General features: G+C 37.1%; 1 pseudogene; it reads left to right on the top strand.

The window, feature by feature from the left end:
* Window positions 1-2002: 2002 nt before the first annotated feature.
* On the top strand, window positions 2003-2407 carry LOC133097159 (NADH dehydrogenase [ubiquinone] 1 beta subcomplex subunit 2, mitochondrial-like; annotated as a pseudogene).
* The last annotated feature ends 21726 nt before the right edge of the window (window positions 2408-24133 follow it).

Raw genomic sequence — 24133 nt, 5'->3', positions numbered from 1 at the left:
CCCCCAGGTGGTTCCCACCTCTGTTTGCACAATGGATGTAAGCAGCTTTTTGCATGAAAGAGCTCTCTGCAGGAGGTCCCTTTTGTCTTGTCACTTTAGCAGAGCTATATTGTAACCAACCTTAAATCAAGCATCCCCATGCACTACTCATCTCCTGCTCTAGCACAATTTTCAAAACTTTTGATCACACAATACCTTGCCTAACCTGTTGGTTCTTTCCTTGATCAAAGAAGTAGAAATGACGCATAAGTTATTAACAGATGATCAGATCTCTTCCCTAGCTTCCCCTTCAGTAATCCCCTAAACAAACTGTGTGAACAACATAGCATCTAGGGGAAGATCACAAGGATTAGACAAGCTTGCACTCGTAGGGGGAGATGGCTACGAGTTTGATCCCTTATCTCAGTGATTAACTTAGATTACTTCCCCTTTTCCCTTTAAAAACTTTCATGGCTGAGCAGAGTCTTTGGATTTGGTTTTTAGGGGACATGAGTCTACCTTCTCCCCAGATTACTGGCTTTCTGATTAAAAGCAATTTTTCTTTCTACCAACACTTGCCCCTTGGGGATTGATTTTCAAGCAGCAAGCAGCCAGACCTGAGTTCGGTAACATGGACACATCCGATCCTGCACCCAGAGAGCCCATCTAAGTGGTCTGAGGCAGGTTACACCTAGGGGTTTTTTAAAAGCCTCCCCTGCCTCTAATATGCAGCATTACCTGTACATGTGCGCATTTGTTTGTTTTTTTCTTTTTACTAATTAATTCTATAAGAGATGATCATTTCATTGTATTTTATCTGAGTGTTGAAAAGGTGTCATGTAAATCCAGGAATTAAAAATTTTGAACACATGATGCCAAACAGTTGGTTGCTGTGGTGTATTGAGCAACAAAAAGGAACCAATGCAGGGAGAAAAAATTAATTCACCACGATCAGCTAGGTTTACTGTCAGAAATGATAGACACAGCCATGGCCTAAATAGAGGCAGGGTGGATAGAACAGGGTGTGTGCTTAAGTCCCAGACTAGAGTACATATTTTAGCTCTGCCACATCCTGCTAAGAGATCTCAGGCAAGTAATTGAGCCTCTCTGTTCACCGCTTCCCTCATCCATGACCAGTATCATCAGCATAGTAAGAGTTGGCGTAAGGGTTATTTTTTAAATCAAGTATAGTGTCAGGTGTCGATTAAGCACTAAATATAATTATTCTTTTTGATATTGTGATTATGTTGTTGAAACGGGTTTATCTCAAATCACAGCTGTAATCTGGAACTTGGTAAGACAGGAAACCCACAGATAAAAATAAGTAAAAAACAAAGAGGTAAATGCATTAAGGTTCAAATGGCAAAGACAGTCAGAGGAGGGAGAGAGCATTCCACATTGGCCAAGGCAGAGTTCAAGGTGTTGGTGGGGCTTCTCCAGAACCTTTGGGGTCGGGGGGAACAGGTAGAGGTGACCAGAGGCAGAGCCAGCCCTACACATGGAAATGGTGAGGAGACCACTGGGTGTGGGTGGGAGGAGGCCACCCAGGAGATTACCAGGCCACACGTAGAACCCTACACCATTCTACAACCTTCCAGGCTCTGCTGGGAAGCAGGTCTTCCCAGCCCAGGGAATGGGCTGCACCAACAGCACCTGGTCTAAGGACCACCATAGGATTCCTTCAGACCAGGGCTCCTAATGGCCCTGAACACCGAAAGAAAGTGTTGTGTGTGAGTGGAAGAGGGAGAACCCAGTCTTCTCTGGGGAGATGCAACTTCCTCAAGAGATTTGCAGGGAAACTTGAATTCTGAGACGTTAAGAACCACAGGGAGCGCTGAAAGACGAGGCACACCCCAAAACATCTGGGTTTAGCAAGTGGAGCAAATAGCCAGCAAATTTATTAGACAGAGAAAACTTTTATAGAAAAACTATTTAGAAATCAACTAAGACTGGGCGAGGCGCCAAGGGAAGTGACGCGAGGCGGCGGTGCGGCCTGGGGATTGCTGTCCGGTTGTGGGCTGGCATGTCGGCTCGGAACCGGCAAGCACCTTTCCTGGGCGTTGGAGGCCATTTCTTTAGGGGCTGCCTCGCGCGGGTGGCAGAAGGAGCTGGAGTCCGTCATGCTGGTGGAGGTGTGCATATCCACCCCCGGTACAGACAGTTTCCCCAGCTGACCAGATCCCAGGTGATCAAGGCGGAGTTCTTCAGTGCAACCATGTGCTGGATTCTCTGGAGATTTTGGCATGACTAAGATGCCGTGCTGGGTCACTTTCCATATCCAGATCCTTCCTAATGGACGGATGAAGAATTAGGTATCCTTCCTGATGATGAAGACTGAAAATGTAGACTCAACTCTTTCCAAGAGCCAGGTGAGAATTTCAAGAAATTACAGACATCATATTGTATATTAAAGTTGTAAATTAAAGTGTTTTGGTCAAGAAAAAAAAAAAAAAACACAACAACTAAGAGCAAACTTTGAGCAACCATCAGCAAATAGAAATAAAACCCCAGATGTTAGTGTATGAAAAAACAGGTGGAGCATGATAGGTGTGTGACCAGGTAATTTTTGGTTCAAAATAGGAAAACTTTGAGAGTGAGAGAAAACATTAAAAAGAAGTAAAGTTTGATAACTGTTGATTGAGTACAAATTAGTTGTATTATATTGTTGGAGCCACCATACTGTCCTATTCAAAAACTATTTTAAAAATAACTTTTAAAAAAAAATATATAATCTATATAAATTCACATTAAAGCAAAAATTACCCCCCAAAATTTATATTGATTACGTGGACATCGTAAAATACTATCTTAAATTCTTATCCTTGGTTTCTATTCATGTTGTTTAATCAATTTTTTAGTCGTATCTGTCTCTAATACCAAGACACTAGTATTTTTCTGAAGAATGTATTCTCTTTTATTATGTGTTTTTTTTGTTTTTTTTTGTAAATTTATTGAAGTATAATATGTATACACAAAAGTGCACAGATCGTAAGTGTACAGTTTGATGAATTCTCACAAAGTGAATAGGTCCGTGTAACCAGCATTCACATCAAGAAATAGAGTGCTACCAACACCCCGAAAGCTTCCTTGTGTTGCTTCCTCGCACTCCTCCATCAAATTTAACTACTGTCCTCACTACCAACACCATGGACTATTTTTGCTCACTTTTGAACTTTATATAAATGCAGTTATGCATCTTTCTCTTAGAATTATGTTTGTGATGCTTTTGTGTATAGTTGTGTGTAGCTGTGGTTTGTTTGTTCTTGTGGCTGTATAATGTAGCAATATATCATAATTTACTTTTTTATCCATTCTACTTTAGAAGAATATTTGGGTAATCCCAAATATTCTTTTATGAATAGTGCTGTAATCAACATTTTTACACGTGTTTTGGATACATTTATCTTGAGCCTGTAACTAAGGAGTGGAATTGCTTAGAGTATGTGTATGTTTAGAGTTAGAGTATGTGTATGTTTAACTTTGGTAGATACTGCCAAGTGGTGTTCCAAAATGACTGTGTACCAGTTTGCACTTCCACCACTAGGGTGTAAGGGTTCCAGATGTTCTGCTTTGGGGCTAGCATTTGGTATTGTCTCTGATTTTCATTTTAGCAACTCTGGTGGGTGTGTATTGCTGTATCATTGTTTCAGTTAGCGATTGCTGTGTAACAAAATACACCAAAACTTACAGGCTTAAAATAACCACTATTTTACTGCATGGGCCAATTACATGTGTCAGAAGTTTTGGCCTGTTGTCATCTGGGCAGTGCTTTTGCTAGTCTTTCCAGGGGACACTCATGTTGCTGTAGTCATCCAGAGGCTAAACTGGTACTAGACAGTCCACCACGGCCACACTCACATGTCTGACATTTGGTAGTTGTTGTTGGCTCTGCCTCCCTCTCCAGATATTCTGTCATCTTCAACGGGGCTGGCCTGGGCTTCTTTGTATGGTGGCAGCAACATTCCTAGGAGGTCCACAACATCACTTCTTCCACATTCTCCTGGCCAAAGCAAGTTACAAGGCCATCTCAGATTCAAGGTCTTCTGGAGTCTTGTACGAAAACATGTTGTACTTGTGGAAAGTAACATTATCTTTTCATGGGAGGAAAAGCAAATTCTCCTTTCAAAAAAGCCATGCCTGCAGAGACTAAGAAATTAATGAGGCTGTGTTTGCAAACAATTTAACAACAATTATTGTGTGTTAATTTACATTCCCCAGATGATTAATGGATTTTTCACTTTTTCACAAGTTTATGGCCCTTTCAAAGCTTGCTCATGTCTTTTGCCCTGTGAAACTGTGTATTATATATTTTGGACAAATGACCATTGTTAGATATATATATTATATATAATCTTTGCTCTATGCACTGACCTTTTAACACTTAACAGTATCCTCTGATAAACACAAATTCTCAATTTTAATGTAGTCAGCCCTTTTTAAAAATAACACTTTTGTTCCTAATTTAAGAATACTTGCTTACCAGCAAGTCATGAAGATATATCGGGTTGACCAAAAAGTGCCTTTGGTTTTTAAGTACAAATAAAAGACACATTTTTCATTTTCACCAAGAACTTTATTGAACAACGTATTCACCCTTTTGTTCTACTACCTTCTGTCATTTTGCAGGCGACTTCATAATTCCATCTTCCCAAAACTTTTTATCTTTTTGAGCAAAGAACTGTTCCAGGTGCCTTTTACAGTCTTCCAGGGAATTGAATTTTTTTCCATTAAGAGAATTTTGTAAAGACTGAAACAAATGGAAATCCGAAGGTGCAATGTCTGGTGAATACGGCGGATAAATCAGAACTTCCCAGCCAAGCTGTAACAGTTTTTGCCTGGTCGTCAAAGAAACATTCGGTCTTGCATTATCCTGATAGAAGAATATGCATTTTCTGTTGACTACTTCTGGACACTTTTTATCGAGTGTTGCTTTCAGTTGGCTAATCAGGAGCAGTACTTGTTGGAATTAATCGTTTGGTTTTCCGGAAGGAGTTCATAATAGAGGACTCCCTTCCAATACCACCATATACACAACATCACCTTCTTTGGATGAAGACTGGCCTTTGGTGTGGTTGGTGGTGGTTCACTTCACTTGCCCCATGATCCCTTCTGTTCCACATTATTTTTTTGTACACTATCCACTTTTCATCCCCCGTCACAATTTGTTTTAAAAATGGAATGTTTTCCTTATGTCTAAGTAGAGAATCGCATGCAGAAATATGGTCAAGAAGGTGATTTTTGCTTAGCTTATGTGGAACCCAAACATCAAAGCGATGACCATAACCAAGCTGGTGCCAATGATTTTCAATGCTTGATTTGGATATTTTGAGTATGTTGGCTCTCTCCTGTGTGGTATAACGTTGATTGTTCTCAATTAATGTCTCGATTTGATTGCTGTCAACTTCAACTGGTCTACCCAACTGTGGAGCATCCTCCAGCAAGAAATCTCCAGCACAGAACTTTGCAAACCACTTTTGACACCTTTGCTCAGTCACAGCACTTTCTCCATACATTGCACAAATCTTTTTTTGCGTTTCAGTTGTGTTTTTACCCTTCTTGAAATAATAAAGCATAATATACCAAAAACGTTTCTTTTTTCTTCCATCTTCAATATTAAAAGGGCTCTACAAAAATTCACCAATTCTGATGTCTTTTTTTAAATGCACGCTGATATGACAGCTGTCACATACAGTCTAACAAAATTGTTTCCCATGACGTTAAAGACAACTAAGTGCTACTAGAGCCATCTTACGGAAAAAAAAGAACAAACATTTTGGCCACCCCAATATTTATGTTGTATTCTTAAAGTTTTATCGTTTTACTTTTTATATTTACATGAACAATCCACCTGAAATTGATTTTTGTGTAAGCTGGGAAGTAGGGGTCAAGATACACTATTTCTTCCACATGGTAGCCAATTAATACAATATGTTAAAAATAACTTTTATACACTACACTGGAGCGTCACCTTTGTCATAAAGTACATGATGGTATATGTGTGTATCCATTTCTGGACCCTGTGTTTTTTCCAATATATCTATTTGTTCTTTCACCACTAGGACAAAGTCTTAATTATTGCAATTTTAAAATGTCTTAATAGCTGATGTTGCAAGTCCTCCAGAACATTCCTTCTGCTCTTCAAGATTGCCTGAGTTGTTCTTGGCATTTTGCATTTTCCTGGACATTTTAGAATTAGTGTGTCAATTATCTGGAAACAAATTGGGATTTTGATTAAGATTGCTTTGGATAGAATAACTTGGGGGGAAATGACATCTTTGCAATATCAAGTCCTCCCTTCCATAAACATGATATGCCCCCTCCATTTATATTGTTCTCCTTTCATTTATAGTAATAGTATTATATAGCCCCTAGTGTAGAGGAGTAGAACATCTTTCATGACATTTACTATTATTTCCTTTTTTTAACTGAAAAATTTTATTGCGATCGTTGAAGATTCCTATGCAGTTACAAGAAATAATACAGAGAGATCCTGTGTACAATTTACAAAGTTCTCCTCAAAGGTAACATTTTGCAAAATTATAGTATACTATCACAGCCAAGATGCAATCTACCAAACTTATTAATATTTCCCAGTTTTACTTGTACTCTTTTGTGTGGTGTGTGTATTGAGTTCTATACAATTTTGTCACATGATAAGTTTGGGTATTCACCACCACAGCTGATTATTTGTTGTTTTGCCAACAAATAAACAGCTCCATCACCAGAAGGATCCCTGGTGTTGCTTGTTTATAACCAAACTCACATTCTTCACACCCATCCTTCTGTTCGTAAACCCTGTCAAGAGCAAATCTGTTCTTCATTTCTAAAATTATGTCTTTTTTTAAAGTTACATAAATAGAATCATACCGTATGTAACGTTTTTGAATTAGCATTTTTTTTCACCCAGCAAAATTCCATGGCGATTCACCCAGCGTTGCACCTATCACAAGTTCATTCTTTTTAATTGCTGAACAGTATTTAATGGTAAGCCTTTAACATAGTTTAACCATTCACTTGTTTAAGGAAAGCTTGGCTGTTTGCAGTTATTGGCTATTATGAATAAAGCTGCCATGAACATTCATGTATGATTTTTTTGTGTGAACCTAAGTTTTCATTTTATTTTATTTCATTCCCAAGAGTGCAACTGCTGGGTCATATGGTAATTGTATGTTTAATTTCACAAGAAACTGAGTGACTGTTTTCTAGAATGATGGATCATATTATATTTCCAACAGTCATATAGGAGTCCCCAGTCTCACCAGTATTTGGTGTTGCCACAATTTTTAAAATTTTATTTTAGTCACTCTGATATGTCTATACTGATATCTCATTGTGGTTTTAATTTGCATTTCCTTGGTGGCTAATTATGCTGAACATAATATTATGGGCTTATTTGCCATTTGTATACTTCTTTGGTGAAATTTCTGTTCATGTCTTTGTCATTTTCTAATTGATTTTTTAAACTGTTAAATGTTTAGAGTTCTTTATATACTATATGTATTAGTACTCTGCTGGATATGTGGTTTGCAAATATTTTCACCCAGTCTGTAGTTTGTCTTTCATCCCCTGTACATGGGTTTTTGCAGAGCAAAATTTTTGTTTTTTTTTTAATATTAATAATCTCCAAGTTATCAAATTTCCCTTCTTTAGTCATTTCTGAAAAGCATGTTATTTTATATAGACTCTTTAAATAATTTTATATAAATATTGACACATTTGGTCTATTATCTATCATCTTACTATTTGTTTTCTATATACCTCTTTAATGTTCCCTTTTGTCTGTTTACCTTCTAAATTAATTAGATTTTTTAAAATGTTTTCTATTAACTTATGATTTATACATGCTTTCATTTTTCATTCGGAATTTATCCTAGATATTCTAATAGGCATTCTTGACTTATTCTAACAAAAATTTGTAATTTTACCTTTTTTCCAATAGTTCTAAAACCTCACAACATGTTTCTTTATATATACCTTTTCTATTGTTCTTTATCTTCTGCAGTTCTGTGTTTCCCTGTGGTGTCATTATCCTTGTGCTTAAAAATTTTTTCACTTAGATTTCTCCTTTTGGTATAGGTTTATTTGTTAGAAATTCTCTCCATTTTTCATATTATTCAACTGATAGAAAAGTTTTTCTCATAACAGAGCCAATTCATTTTCATCAATCACTTTTCCTTTAGCATGTATGCAAGAAATATTGGAATTAAAAATATATTATTTTGGAAAATGAGTCAACTGATCTAAATGAAAAGTTGTGCTTTACTGAGTAATATGTAAGTGTTCCTTCTGAAGATACATTTGTTAAAACATCATCTTTGAGTGCAGTCTTCTTAAAATAAGAACTTGTTTTGAAATAGATATTGATGCATCTTCTGCTGATTTCTGTCCTCTGGTTTTTATGTGGTTGTTAATATAGCCCTCATAATTGTTATGTCTGCATTTTGTGCATGTTTGTTAACATTCTTGAGAGACTAATTTTAGTACTTACTTTGTCATTATTTATTTTAATATTTGAGCTCATTGCTGCTGAAGGGATTTATTAAACTTTTTAAACAGCATTACCAAACAATATAATTAACAACTAGATTTACAAGGTGCAAAACATAGTAAGAGCATTCAGACTACTGTCTACATTCTCAATGACAAGGTTCTTCAGTGTCTATTTTTTAAAATTGTATTTCAGAAGCCTTCAACCTATTGTTACATATGTTTCCCACAGATCCTACTGACTAGTAACCTGGAGGTTTGTGTACCTCCCGGGATGCACACAGTGAGAAAACTACCTCAGACATCCAGAAACTGGCTGGAGCAGCAGCTTTGAAAACTTCTCCAACCACCCAACTGTTACCAAAAGCAAGTTCATGTGCTCCATGCAAAGTGAGGCCAAACAAACAGAAACATCAGAGTTTGGAGCAGAGAAAGGTTTATTGCAGGACCATGCAAGGAGATCAGTGGCTCAAGCCCCAAACTCCTCGAAGGGTTTTGGCAAAGCAAAGTGAAGGAAGGGTGTGGTTAGTTGTTGCGAGCTTCTTGGTGTAGGAATCCTTTGTTCTTGCAGCTGTCCACATAGGTCAGGTCAAGATGTTCCTGTAAACCTCCAGCAAGACAAACGTTATTCTCTGTTCTGCAACTTTTTATCTCTTTATGAACGGACTCTTAAAGGTCGGAGCCTTGAGAATAGGATATCCTGTATATTTCAGGCTGTAGGCAACATTCTTTTATGAAAGGTGCAGAGCCAGCATGACTAAGCACAGGCAACAGAGCACAGAGGTTAAAGTAAAAGGAACAGATCTAATACGGAGTCAGATTTGTTCTTCCCTATTACACAGCCACCACAGAGACTGCAAGAAATTAACTGTCCCTAGCCATTAGGTCCAAGCACAACTCATTTTTCAGCAAGCTTTCTGCATGCTGTCCCCCAAAATGGAGTTGCTAATTATAACCTGGAAAAGATGAGCAAAAAGGGTACATAAGTTGTTCCTGGTGGTTTTAGTTTTAATCATGGATTAAATTGGAAATATCTGTTTACTATGTACATGCTTCATATACATATACTACTTGATGAAACCTTGACAGAAATAGGAACTACAAAATTCAAACTCAACATGAATTGCTTTAATGTAACTATTAATAACAAGAATTGTTAAAATGTAAATTCTAACTAGAAAGAATGCCAAGACAATAGTCATGAAGATTTGTGATCACAAAGGACTCATAGAAGAGAATTATCAGAATGAGGTAAATACATGGAGAAAAGGGTCCAGGTAGGAATAAAGTGATTATTGTCACCCTGATAAGGTGATCAATAATTACAACTAAATACCAAGTAGAAGGAATTCAGTTTCCATTAATTACCCAAATGTCTGATATTTAGTTTGCTGTGTAATAACTGTTTGAGTTAACAGTACAATTGTGATCTTTTTTAAGGTTCAGTTATTCCCTGCAAACATTTTTGATCCAAGAACCCATTTATCCAACTACTGTTATAAGTAAGCACCTAGCTACCTCTGACACCTGCCAAGGTTAAAGTCAGGTGAGGAACACTATCTATGGAGTGTTAAAATTTCAGGGTCTGCCACATATTACATTAGCAAAGACAATGAAACAGGAACATTAAATGTGTGGTCACAGGTCAGAGTCTTCATTCCTGCAAAAACAGAATATTTTAGTAAAACATGATGGGGTATAAAGGCAGAAAGTTGAGTTGACCAAATGAATAGAGTCCTCACATGGCAAGTGAACAGGTTGGAACATCTATCCTTAGGCACAGGGAACCATTGAAAGATTGTGAGGAAGAAGAGAGACTATGAGAGGAAAACTGGAGGAAGATTAATCTGGTAGAGATGTGAGCGCAGGATAGAGGGAAAGCCTGAAAGTAAGGCCATGTTCTGGAAGACATTACAATGGTTCAAGAATGAGGCAACAAGACTGAGGGATTGCTTTTTCTCTGACATTGGATTTACTTTGTATGTTTAAATTTCGCCACTGACTAGAAGTTTCTAGCAGAATAAAAATATATGTAGGCTGGAGCTCAACTGGTATTAACAGATTGGGGTCCAGAATTTCCCTGTTAAGTGCCTAAAACTATTACTGGATCATCATTCCTTTCAGTGGTGATGGCTTTCACCAATCAACTGGGAACAATAATAAGACCTCGAAGCAGAAAGGAGGAGGATGAATTACTATTTTGAACCCTAATTTTATGCTGGTTGCTTTAACATCTCATGTAATTCCTCAACATTAGAACACAGGTATTATAATACACATCAACAGATAAAGAAATTCAGATTCAGCTTAAATTATACAAGATGATAAAGCTAGTAGTTGGCAGAGCAAAGATTCTAAGCCAGATGTGAATAACTATGGAGTTTATATTCTTTCTGTCACTGAGTTGTCTCTTGTGGAAAAAAAAGTGAGAGAGAGAGAGAAAATAATTAAAAGAGAAGCTTGGTTTTCATGTGGTCATCATTGTAATTATAAATCAGAAAATATAAATCTTTTCATTTGGGTATACCTTAGATTAACTAACGTATTAATTTTTACCTGAGTATCTACAGGATGCTAATTTAGAGCAAGAATAAAAAAGTACAACATTTAGGTGTAAGGCAGCGCTAGTGTCACTACATATGTCAACAACAATCAACCACTGCCTACACTATTCTGATACTAGTGATTACATTCTGAGGAAACAATGTTTTCCTCTTTCAAGGAAAATCATAGAACTCAGTATCAGCCTCACCAAGCATCAGAGAAGAAATAAGACACTCTCATCATGATGATGTGGGCACAAAGATGAGATACAGTGAGTGGGACCATGAGTGGGAGCCCCTGAGCTTCACCAGCATAAGACTCTGCTGAGGACAGTGGCACAAAAGGGTCTTCTCCCTTCCCCAGCCTGCCCACCTTCCACCCAGCACATTAAATATTTTCTGGCTCCCTTTGTCCTCATAGCTCTGGAATGCCTGGCTTTGATACTCTCCAGGACCCTGCCCTTTGAGACTGATGGTCACACTGAGTTCCTCAGTTATGACACTTGGTGTGCCCCAAAAACACTGGCTTCATTAAGCTGATCCCTGGCACTCTTCACTCTTGGCTTCTTCCAGTGGTCCAGTTGGCCTCAACTAGTGTGCTCACTTGGAACACACGTGCCAGCACTGCACAGAGAGAGGGCTAGTTCCTATGTCTTATTTCATCATATGTCAACTACACAAGTAGGTGCCAACAAAAGGACAGAGCTGAAGAACTCACAATGTCTGAGAACAGTCTGGGGCCTGGTGTCCTCAAGCCCATGATAAGGAGGAGGACTGGTTGCAATGGCTCTGAAGGATGAATGGCAGGTTCAGACAAAGCTAAGCCCCATTGGTGATCTACTTTCACATAAATGGGACCATGGGACTCAATGATTAGAGGAATTCTCCTGCCACAAAACAGGGAATGTATAATTTTAATTGAAGCCATGCCTTTCCTTGTACTTCATTCACTGTGTTCTTTAATAGTTTATTTAATAAACATTCTTTAAATACTTCATACCTGTTGGACAATTTTACAACCTTTTAGTTATCAGGAAAATATAACAAATCACAATAAGATATCACTGCACACCCATCAGAATGGCTGAAATTATTTTTTAATTGGCATATTTGCAAGGAAAGTAGAACATTCATTCATTGCTGATGGGAATGTAAACTGATATAGTCACTTTGGAAAACTGTTTGACACTTCAATGAAATGAAGCACCTGCATATCATATGACAGAAATTTTACCCCTGGTAGGTACTCAACAGAAGCAGAATTGTGTTCACCAAAAGACTTGTTCAAACATGTTCTTAAAAGCATTATTTGAAATAGCCCCAAAGTGGAAAGATAGATAAATGAATTGGTATTTTTATACAATGGAATACTATTTATCAATGAAAATGAACAAAATAAAACTACTCTGAAGTATAGGTAAATTTCACAAACATTCCCCAAAAGCAGCCTGACACAAAAGAGTAAATCCTGACTTATTACATTTATATAAAGTTCAAAATTAGGAAAACTAATCTATGGTGTTTGTTCAGGACAGTGTTTACCTTTGGGAGGATGGAGAGGTTAGTGATGGGGGAAAGAAAGGGGCTTCTGGAGCAATGGTAGTACTCTTTCCTATATTGGCTGTATGGACATATTCACTTTATGATAACACTTCGAACACTTATGATGTGTGCAATTTTCTTATGTATTGCATTCCAATTTAAACATCTTTATAGGAAGAAAGGAAATAAAACAGAAAATGCAAAGGATAAGGTGTTTTGTTATTCAAGGGAGATAGACAGTGTTGGATGTGTGGTCTCAGACATCTCAGAAACGTCTTCTAGGATGGACTCAGAGATGCTAACACAGGGGACTCAAAGTCACAGACAAATTTCCTCCCTTGAGTTCTGGAAGCTCTCTTTTAAAAAAGCCTTTATTGGGTGTGGAGGAAAGGGAACCCTCTTGAACTGTTGGTGGGAATGTAAATTGATGCAGCCACTATGGAGAACAGTTTGGATGTTCCTTAAAAAACTAAAAATAGAATTACCATATGACCCAGCAATCCCACTACTGGACATATACCCTGAGAAAACCATAATTCAAAAAGAGTCATGTACCACAATGTTCATTGCAGCTCTATTTACAATAGCCAGGATATGGAAGCAACCTAAGTGTCCACCAACAGATGAATGGATAAAGAAGATGTGGTACATATATACAATGGAATATTACTCAGCCATAAAAAGAAATGAAATTGAGTTATTTGTAGTGAGGTGGATGGATCTAGAGTCTGTCATACAGAGTGAAGTTAAGTCAGAAAGAGAAAAACAAATACCGTATGCTAACACATATATATGGAATCTAAGAAAAAAAACATGGTCATGAAGAACCTAGGGGCAAGATGGGAATAAAGATACAGACCTACTAGAGAATGGACTTGAGGATATGGGGAGGGGGAAGGGTAAGCTGGGACAAAGTGAGAGAGTGGCATGGACATATATACAGTACCAAATATAAAATAGATAGCTAGTGGGAAGCAGCCACATAGCACAGGGAGATCAGCTTGGTGCTTTGTGACCACCTAGAAGGGTGGGATAGGGAGGGTGGGAGAGAGGGAGACATAAGAGGGAAGAGATATGGGGATATATGTGTATGTATAACTGATTCACTTTGTTATAAAGCAGAAACTAACACACCATTGTAAAGCAATTATACTTCAATAAAGATGTTAAAAAAAATTAAAAAACAAACAAACAAAAAAAGCCTTTATCTAGATTCCTTTTTCTCCAAAATGTCTTCTAGAGGGTTTTGAACTATCAGAACTTAAAGGCCTATGTATGTGTTGTCATGAGTATTGGTGAGAATGGGGAATGTGGCTTCTGACAGCATCTACCCATTGAATCATTGGCTGCATTCAAATTTTCTCTTCATCTTTGGTTTTCAGAGGTTTGAAATATGTTGTGCCTGTGGCCAGGTGCTGTTTTGTGTATTATTCTTGATTTCTGAACTTCAAGGATCTCTGGTTTAGTGTGTGTTACTAATTTTGGAACATTCTGTTTTATTTCTTCAAATACGTATGTCTTCAGACCCATTCTCTTTCTTCTCTCTCTGGGATTCTAATTTGTGTAAGACCATTTAATATTATGCCACAGCTCTTGGATGCTCTGTCCCATTTTTTTCTACTTTGTTACTCTTTGTATTTCAGTTGGGGTAATTTCTACTGACCTGTCTTCAAGTTCCCTGATTGTTTTTTCAACTATGTCAGGTCTACTGATAAGCCCATTGAAGGCATTCTTCAGGGAAATCATGTGTGCTTCTGATTTCTCACATTTCCAAGTGATTTTCATAGTTGCCATCTCTTGATGAAATTACACACATTGATGAAATTACCCATCTGACCTTTCATGTTTTCTACCTTTTCTATTTAAATATTAATCATAGTTATCTTAAATGCCCTGTCTTATAGCTCTAACACCTGTGCCATACCCAAGTCTGGTTCTGATAATTGTTATTTGTCCTTGCTCCTTTGTATGCCTCTTCATTATTTCTTGAAATCTAGACCTGTTACAGAGGAGAGTAAATTCTGAGGTAAATATTTTTTTATACTTAGAGTGAGTGTAACTTCTCTTCTGCTAGGCTTTTGATAAAGGGGTATGTGTTAATCAAGTTCAAACACAGTTGGGCTGGGTTTAAAGTTCGTAGTTGCTGTGGTTACTCTAAGTACACTAAAGGTTCAAATCCCTCTGATTCCTTGTATTTCTCTCTCTTGGCCTGGGGTCCTTCTGTTATACTGTCCCTTACAATCAGTCTGATTCTCTTAGTTTTCCTAGTTGTTATTTTAACCCAATGCCTGTTAACATAGTGTGGGTATGTTTTCTGATGTTTTTCTTAAGCCTCAGTCTCAGGCAGGCACTGTGAACATTCATCTAGGGGTTTGGTCTTTACAAGTGATCCTTCCCCCACTAGATGAATTCTGGGCCTAGTATGTATACCTGCCCCCTCCATTGGTAGAGATTTGTTCCCTCCCTTACCCTCCTCCCCCTCCCCCAGCTGTAATGGGTTGCCACAAGTACCCTTAGACTACATTTTTTTATTACCTTTCCCCTGAAGTTTAGACTTTTCATTCATAGTAGTGATGGGTTTGGGCAGATTTCACTATGGCTGCTGTTTCCATCCCCCGGACAGACCACAGGTGGGTGGTTTTCTCTGGGGTTTCCTCAGTCCTCCCTGTGGGAGCCTGATGGAGTTCCTGGAGAAACAGCCTGCAAGAAAGTGTTAAGATCCCTAAGTTATCAGTCCTTAGAGTCTGTCACACTCTCATGTTAGCCCACAATTGGCCTTCAAAAATTCGTTTAAAATGTCTACTTTGATTTTCTTACTGGCATATTTAGCATTCCATGGTTTCTTGTCCAGGTAAATCATCTGGTTTTGTCTCCTTGCAATGTACTGTCTCTCACTGTAGATTTCAGGTTAACTATTCACCTTATGACCTCTGTTCTCTGATTAGCTCAAGAAAAGTCATTAATTTGCAATTTGTCCAGGATTTCTTGTGGTGAGGGTAAGAGTGATATGGTTTTCAGCACTCTACATCTTAGAACTGAAACCTATTAAGCCTTAATGCATTTAATATTTCCTTAATAATAGAGTTTGACTAACTCCAAATAATCCAGGTACTTTAGACCAAAGAGAGTCACTACTTTGTATAATGGTATGTGGGAACACGTTCTGTTCTCCAGTGACTCATCCTTCCAGAGGTGACCAAATAAATTTAAAAAGTGCAAATTGATTCTCTAACAAGCATTCTTCTATAGAAACAAATAATTTTTCTTACCCATAAAGTATACAAATAATTTTCAATAATATATTATTAATAAAATTGATCATATAATTGAAAGGTATATAAACAACAATAAATAAATACTAAACTATAAATTGGTAACCTAATTATTCTAGTGATTATTTTTTTAAAGACTCTTAAATGAAGAATAAATAAAAACATGCTATAGACTACTTAGAGTACAGAAAAAATAAAAAGTCAAAACTATACTTAGAAGACAATTCAAGTCCAAGGATACTTTTACTATTAAAAAAGTAGAATGAATATAACTAAAGTAACTTTTCATCCAAAAAATTTAAATATATGAGAACATCAAATAATAACTCTGTCTTTCAGCACATGAAAAATATTATGTCACTTCCTTCTGTCTTCCATACTATCAGATGAGAAATCTGCTGTTATTTGAATTGGTGTTCCTCCATAGGAAATATGTTGTTTCTCTCTGGTAGCTTTTAGGGTAATTTCCTTAGTTTTCAAAAGTTTAAATATGATTTGTCCTAATCCACAGCTAACATCATTCTCAACAGTGAAAAGCCAGAAGTGTTCCCTCTAAGATCAGGAACAAGGCAAGGATGTCCATTGTCACCACTTGTATTCAGCATAGTTTTGGCAGTCCTAGCCACAGCAATCAGAGAAGAAAGAAATAAAAGAAATTCAAATTGGAAAAGAAAAACTAAATCTGTCACTGTTTACACATGACATGACACTATACATAGAAAATCCTAAAGATGCTACCAGAAAACTACTAGAGCTCATTAATGAATTTGGTAAAGTGTCAGGATACAAAATTAATAAACAGAAATCTCTTGCATTCCTATACACTAACAATGAAAGATCAGAAAGACAAATCAAAGAAACAATCCCATTTACCATCACATCAAAAAGAATAAAATACCTAGGAATAAACCTACCTAAGGCAACAAAAGACTTCTACTCTGAAAGTATTAGACACTGATGAAAGAAATCAGAGATGATACAAACAGATGGAAGGATATACCATGTTCTTGGATTGGAAGAATTAATATTGTCAAAATGACTATACTACCCAAGGCAATCTATAGATTCAGTTCAATCCTTATCAAATTACCAATAGCATTTTTCACAGAACTAGAACAAATAATTCTAAAATTTATATGGAAAAACAAAAAACCCTGAATACCCAAAGCAATCCTGAGAAAGAAAAATGGAGCTGGAGGAATCAGACTCCATGACTTCAGACTATACTACAAGGTGACAGTAATCAAAACAATACGGTACTGGCACAAAAACAGAAATATAGACAAATGGAACAGGATAGAAAGCCCAGAAATTAACTCACACAGCTATGGTCAACTAATCTATGACAAAGAAGGCAAAAATATACTATGGAGAAAAGACAGCCTCTTCAATAAGTGGTGCTAGGAAAACTGAACAGCTACATGTAAAAAAATGAAATTAAAACACTCTCTGATACCATACATAAAAATAAACTCAAAATGGATCAAAGACCTAATGTAAGGCCGAACACTATAAAACTCTTAGAGGAAAACATAGGCAGAACACTCTTTGACATTAACTGCAGCAATATCTTTTTGATCCTCCTCCTAGAGTAATGAAAATAAAAATAAACAATGGGACAAAATTAAACTTAAAAGCTTCTGCACAGCAAAAGAAACCATAAACAAAGCGAAAAGACAACCCTCAGAATGGGAGAAAATATTTGCAAACAAAGCAATCGACAAGTGATTAATCTCCAAAATATACAAATAGCTCATGCAGCTCTATGTCAAAAAACAAAGAACCCAATCAAAAAATGGGCAGAAGATCTAAGTAAACATTTCTCCAAAGAAGACATACAAATGGCCAAAAAGCACATGAAAAGATGCTCAACATCACTAATTATCAAATTTGAAATTAATTTATTAATTAATTATTTGAAATGCAAATCAAAACTACAATGAGGCATTACCTCACACCAGTCAGAATGGCCATCAACAAAAAGTCTACAAAAATAAATGCTGGAGAGGGTGTGGAGAAAACGGAACCCTCCTACACTGTTGGTGGGAATGTAAATTGGTATAACCACTGTGGAGAACAGTTTGGAGATTCCTTTTAAAACTAAAAATATAACTACCATATGATCCAGCAACCTCACTTTTGGGCATATACCCTGAGAAACCATAATCCGAAAGGATACATGCAACCCAGTGTTTATCGCAGCACTGTTTACAATAACCAAGACATGGAGGCAATCTAGTAGGTTATGTGTTGCTTTCCCCTTGTACGTTAGTTGTATTATGTGTTGCTTTTCCCTTGTATGTTAGTTGTATGTTATTTGTTGCTTTTCCCTTGCTGCTTTAATGTTTTTTCTTTCTATTTAATTTTTGTTAGTTTGATTAATATGTGTCTTGGCCTGTTTCTCCTTGGGTTTTTCCTGTATGGGACTCTCTGCACTTCCTGGACTTGGGTGACTATTTCCTTTCCCATGTTACGGAAGTTTTCGACTATAATCTGTTCAAATATTTTCTCAGACCCTTTCTCTTTCTCTTCTTCTTCTGGGACCTCTGTAATTCGAATGTTGGTGTATTTAATGTTGTCTCAGACATCTCTGAGACTGTCCTTATTTCTTTTCTTTTTTTTTCTTTATTCTGCGCTGTGACAGTTATTTCCACCATTCTGTCTTCCAGCTCACTTATCCATTCTTCTGCCTCAGTTATCCTGCTACTGATTCCGTCTAGTGTATTTTTCATTTTGGTTATTGTGTTGTTCATCACTGATTGTTTGGTGTTTTGTTCTTCTAGGTCCTTGTTAAACATTTCTTGTATCTTCTCAATCTGTGCCTCCATTCTATTTTTGAGATCTTGGATCATCTTTACTATCATTACTCTGAATTATTTTTCAGGGAGATTGCCTATTTCCTCTTCATCTATTTGGTCTTGTGGGTTTTGACCTTGCTCCTTCATCTGCAACATATTTCTCTGTCATCTCATTTTGTCTAACTTACTGTGTTTGTGGTCTCCTTTCCACAGGCTGCAGGGTCGTTGTCTGCCCCCACCGTGGGTGAGGTTGGTCCAGGGGCTTGTGTAGGCTTCCTGGTAGGAGGGACTAGTGCCTGAACTCTGATGGGTGGAGCTGAGTCTTTTCCCTCTGATGGGCAGGGCCACATCGGGTGGTGAGTTTTGGGGTGTCTGTGAGTTTCATATGACTTTAGGCATCCTGTCTGCTGATGGGTGGGGCTGTGTTCCTGTCTTGCTCGTTGTTTGGCATGAGGTGTACAGCACTGGAGCCTGCAAGCAGTTGGATGGAGCCAGGTCTTGGTGTCAAGATGGATACCTCCAGGAGAGCACACACCAATTAATATTCCCTGGGTCTGGGAATTCTCTGGCAGTCCAGTGTCCTGGACTTGGAACTCTCACCAATGGAAGCAACCTAAATGTCCATCAACAGAGGAATGGATAAAGAAGATGTGGTACATATACACAATGGAAGATTATTCAGCCATAAAAAAGAACAAAATAATGCCATTTGCAGCAACATGGATGGACCTAGAGATTGTCATACTGAGTGAAGTAAGTCAGTCAGAGAAAGACAAATATCATATGATATCGCTTATATGTGGAAGCTAAAAAAATGGTACAAATGAACTTATTTACAAAACAAAAATAGAGTCACAGATGTAGAAAACAAACTTATGGTTACCGGGGGAAAGGGGTGGGGGGATAAATTGGGAGATTAGGATTGACATATACACACTACTATGTACAAAATAAATAGCTAACAAGGACCTGATGTATAGCACAGGGAACTCTACTCAATACTCTGTAATGACCCATATGGGAAAAGAATCTAAAAAAGAGTGGATATATGGATATATATAAGTGATTCAATTTGCTGTACAGCAGAAACTAACACAACATTGTAAATCAACTATACTCCAATAAAAATTTTAAAAAATAAATATGATTTGTGTTGGCATGAATTTCTTTGGTTTTATCCTAGTTGGGGTATGGTCAAGTTTCTGATTCTGTGGGTTTGTCTTATACCAAATTTGGGATATTTTAATCCTTTATTTGTCCAAATACATTTTCAATGTCTCATTTTTTCCCCAATCTTTCTGGGACTCAATGATACAGATCTTAGATCTTTTATGATCATTTCAGATCACTGAGGCTCTGTTTTTGTTGTCATTGTTCATTTCAGTCCGTTTGCTGTCTTGTTCAAACTGAGTACATTCTGTTACTTATTTCCATGCAGTCTGTATTCTGTCATGTTCATGCTCCTACTGAGCCCTTCCAGCAAGTCCTTTACTTTGGTTTTATATTTTTCAGTTCTATAATTTCTATTTGGCTCTTTTCCCTTAAGTTATGCTTCTTTGCTGTGCTCTTGTTTTTTTTGTTTTTTGTTTTTTTTCATTTGTTCCAAGGGAATTCTTATCTACTTGTTTAAGCAATTCTGTGATGGCTGGTCTAATATTTTTGTCAGACAAAACCGAATTCTCAAGTTCATCTCAGTGTGGTGTCTCTTGACTGCCTTTTTCATTTAAGTCATGATTTTCCTGATTTTTGGTATGACTTTTTACTATATTCTGAATATTTCAGATATTGTGTTACAATATAATATGTTATATTATATTATGTTAAACCTGTTATTTTAGCACCAGTCACCTTGTTTAAGTTTAGTGTGCAGGCATGGAAGCCCTCCAGTGTTCTGCTGACTTCCCCATTCTGAGCAGATCAAACCAGCTGCAGCAAGTGAGTAGGGGCAGGGCTGTTGGGTTCCACCCGGAAACGCTCTTGTGAACAGATCAGCTGCCACTGCCCCTGATAGATGGTTTTGTAATAGGAAAGAACAAATCTGACTCAATACTGGATCTGTTGCCTCTACTTTTACCTTTGTATTCTATTGCTTTCGCTATAAGTTAATCACTAAATGGATGTTGTCTATAGCTTAAAGTATACATAATGGTCCATCCCTGGGAACCCTGCCTCCCATGCCTGAGTGTTAAGCTAAAATATGTTGTTTAGCTCACAGGAAGCATCCTGACTAGGCCCACCCATGAACAGCGGCAGGAAAGAAGAAATTAACACAACACCTCCAGAGTCTGGTCAGAACCAGGAAATATTTGCAACAATTTATCACCTTTTTTACTTTACCTCTTCCTCTCTGTTTTATAAAAGAAACTAGCATCCAAACCCAGGCAAGATGGTTCTTTGGAACACTAGTTCACCAGCTTCTCAGTCTGCTGGCTTTCTGAATAAAGTCATTATTCCTTACCCCAACAACTGTCTTTTGATTCATTGACCTGTTGTGTGGCAAGCAGCATGAGCTCGGACTCAGTAACAGTTTTACCACCACACGCCCTCTGGGTATTCCATGTACTGGTCTTTTAGCCATTCAATGAAGATTTCCTTGCTTCCCTTCTCCGCTTTTTTTTCTCTTGTCTATGGCTAAGTTATAAGATTCTCTTGCACCCAGTCTGACTTGTATAGCAGATAAAACTAAAACCCAGCCACTCATTGCAATGTCATTCTTCAAATCCTTTGATTGTAGCCAGTATTCCTTCCTCTCTTCACCTTTCAGACACCTTTTGTAATTACTTGTTGCATTATTTCCAGTGTATTTGTCTTGAGAGGAGAGGAGCAGGGTCTGTGCCATCTTGTTATGAGCTGGAGCATTGCCATACTTTCTTCCCAACTGCTGTTCAGGCTGATCAACTTCAATGCCACATACAGACAACCATTTTGCAAAGACTTCTCCACCAACACCCACAATGGGGTAAGATCTAATTCCTAAATGAATATCTCATTCTATATAACTCATAATAGTGCTGCTTTGATTTAAAACCTGACCAGAACAAAAATAGATTTTGGAAGACAGTGAAATGTTAAGAGCCTGATATTCACAATAATATACTAATTTTTAAAAATTCGATAGTATATGTCTAAAATAATTAAGGAATATCTTAAATGCCCTTATATTCCAATATCAAGCAATGACCTCTTTTAAAACATCTCAAGGGCCAAATTATTCTTTTATTTTATCATTCAAAAAGAAAATGGATATATCCTATGTTATGCAAACCATTCCATGGAACACAAATCATGGGAAACTCTCACCACATTTTAACAACACAGACTAATAACCCAGATACCAAAACTTGAAAAAATTATATGCAAAAAATTCTATAGACCAATACATCATATAAAGATTGAGATACACATTGCAAACATCATGGTTGCAAACATTGTTACTGTACTAAATGTCAATAAATTGTTCACTTTAAAATGACAAATTTTATTTTACATGAATTTCACCTTAAAAATACTTTAAAAACTTAAAGGATAACTGGAAGATTAAAACTAATAGGAATACTTTTAAATAGAAGAGAAAGAGAGTGCTTTAAGGATTGACTCACACAATTATGGCAACTGGCGTGTCCAGAAGCTGCAGGGTGGACCAGCTGGCTGGAAACCCAGGAGAGCTGATGCTGCAGTTCCAGTCTGAAGTTTGCTGTAGAATCAGAATGAACCAATGTTTTAGATAAAAATCTGAAGGCAGGCTGCCAGCAATTCTTTCTTACTCAGAACAGGACTACGTTTTTGTTCTGTTTGGGCCTCCAACTGATTGCATGAAGCCCACACACATTAAAGAAGGAAATCTGCTTTACTCAAAGTCTAACAATTTAAATGTTAATCTCATCTAAAAACATCCTCATAGAAACACCCAGAATAATGTTTGACCAAATATCAAGACACTCAGTAGCCAAGACAAGTTGACACATAAAATTAACCTGACAACTATTAATCCAACAAATATTAGTGAAGAGACAAAATACAGAGGATATAAGAAGAGAAGCCGTAATTTCATAGTAAGTTTTAAAACATATATACAAAATAACTGCAGTAGTAACTTCAGAGTTGTCATTAATCAAAGTCGTCAAGATTCTGTTCCCACAGTATATATACAGAGTGCAGGGGGATGGGTCAAAGAAGTTGACATGTATTTTCTAATTTTTAACAGTACAAACGTGTTACCTGGAAAGAAAGAAAGAAAGAAAGAAAAGAAAGAAAGAAAAGAAAGAAAGAAAGAAAGAAAGAAAGAAAGAAAGAAAGAAAGAAAGAAAGAAAGAAAGAAAGAAAGAAAGAAAGAAAGAAAGAAAAAAGGAGGGAGAAAGAAGGAAAGAAACAAGAAAAGAATGAAGGAAAGAAAGGAGGGAGGGAGGGAAGGAAGGGAGAAAGAAAGAAGGAAAGAAGGAAAAAAAGAAAGGAAAGAAAGAAAGGAAGGAAGGAAAGAAAGAAAGAAAGGAAGGAAGGAAGGAAGGGAGGCTATTTTAATCATACACAAAAGAAAACTTCCAAAGGATAATTGAGGCTTATTTAATAAAGGATTTTTCATCAATTATTTTGAGGAAAATATTAAATTCTCACCTTTTACTGTGTATCAACATAAACTTTTAGTTTATTTAAAAATTAAGTATGAAAAATGAAACTGTTAGAAACTAGAAGTTATTGAGGCAAATTGCTATGTAATCCTGGGATGAGAAAAAACATCATAAGCATGAAAATAATAAGAAAGTATTTACAAGTTAAATATTTGTGGGGTTCAATCTCCTTACTCATTGTCCCCAGGAAACTTGGGTTGAGCGAAGGTCCCTGGACCTTTCCTGGGGGATGCTTATTTTAGGTTAGTAGGGCAGGGAGAGGAGAAGAAGTGCTCTGGAAGCCACCTCAGCTACTTAGCCAGGGCATTAGTGTCCTCAGCTCTGCAAACGGTGGCAGTGGAATGCTTGCTATTACCAGGCCACTCACAGATCTTGTTTTTTCCAAGACTCTGGCCCACCTAGGGAAACATGATTTTTGATTATAACATTGTGAAGAACACCACAAACATCACTAAAGAAGGAGTATAAATGGGTTATAAGGTGAAAGCCTGTAATGAACCCAAAATGTAATTACTTTAGACTTCTTCTAGGAAGGATAGATACAGGAAAGATGGATGGGGAAAGAACAAGATTCATGATAGGCTGCATCAGTGTGAGATTTGCAAAATGCTTCCTCTTTCAATGGACTTCAGTTTCTCCAAGGTGAATTAATAACTTCATCAATATTTAGTTCAGTTACAGTCAATAGATATTTCTGCATGCCTACTATATGTTGGCTGCAATACCAGGTGCTGAGGATACAGATGAGGGATGCAGTATCCACTGTGTTCACCACCTTAGCCAGAGGGACACATATATATGCAAATATGTTTTACAGGACAAGTGATTTCACAAGAAAGCAAACAATTTTTGCTAAATCAATACTAAATTATGTCTGGTGACTATAG

This window comes from Eubalaena glacialis, chromosome 1 (assembly GCF_028564815.1).
Source record: "Eubalaena glacialis isolate mEubGla1 chromosome 1, mEubGla1.1.hap2.+ XY, whole genome shotgun sequence".
Lineage (NCBI taxonomy): Eukaryota > Metazoa > Chordata > Mammalia > Artiodactyla > Balaenidae > Eubalaena > Eubalaena glacialis.
The sequence above is the reverse complement of the archived record's forward strand: the minus strand, read 5'-3'. Positions and strand labels throughout refer to the sequence as shown.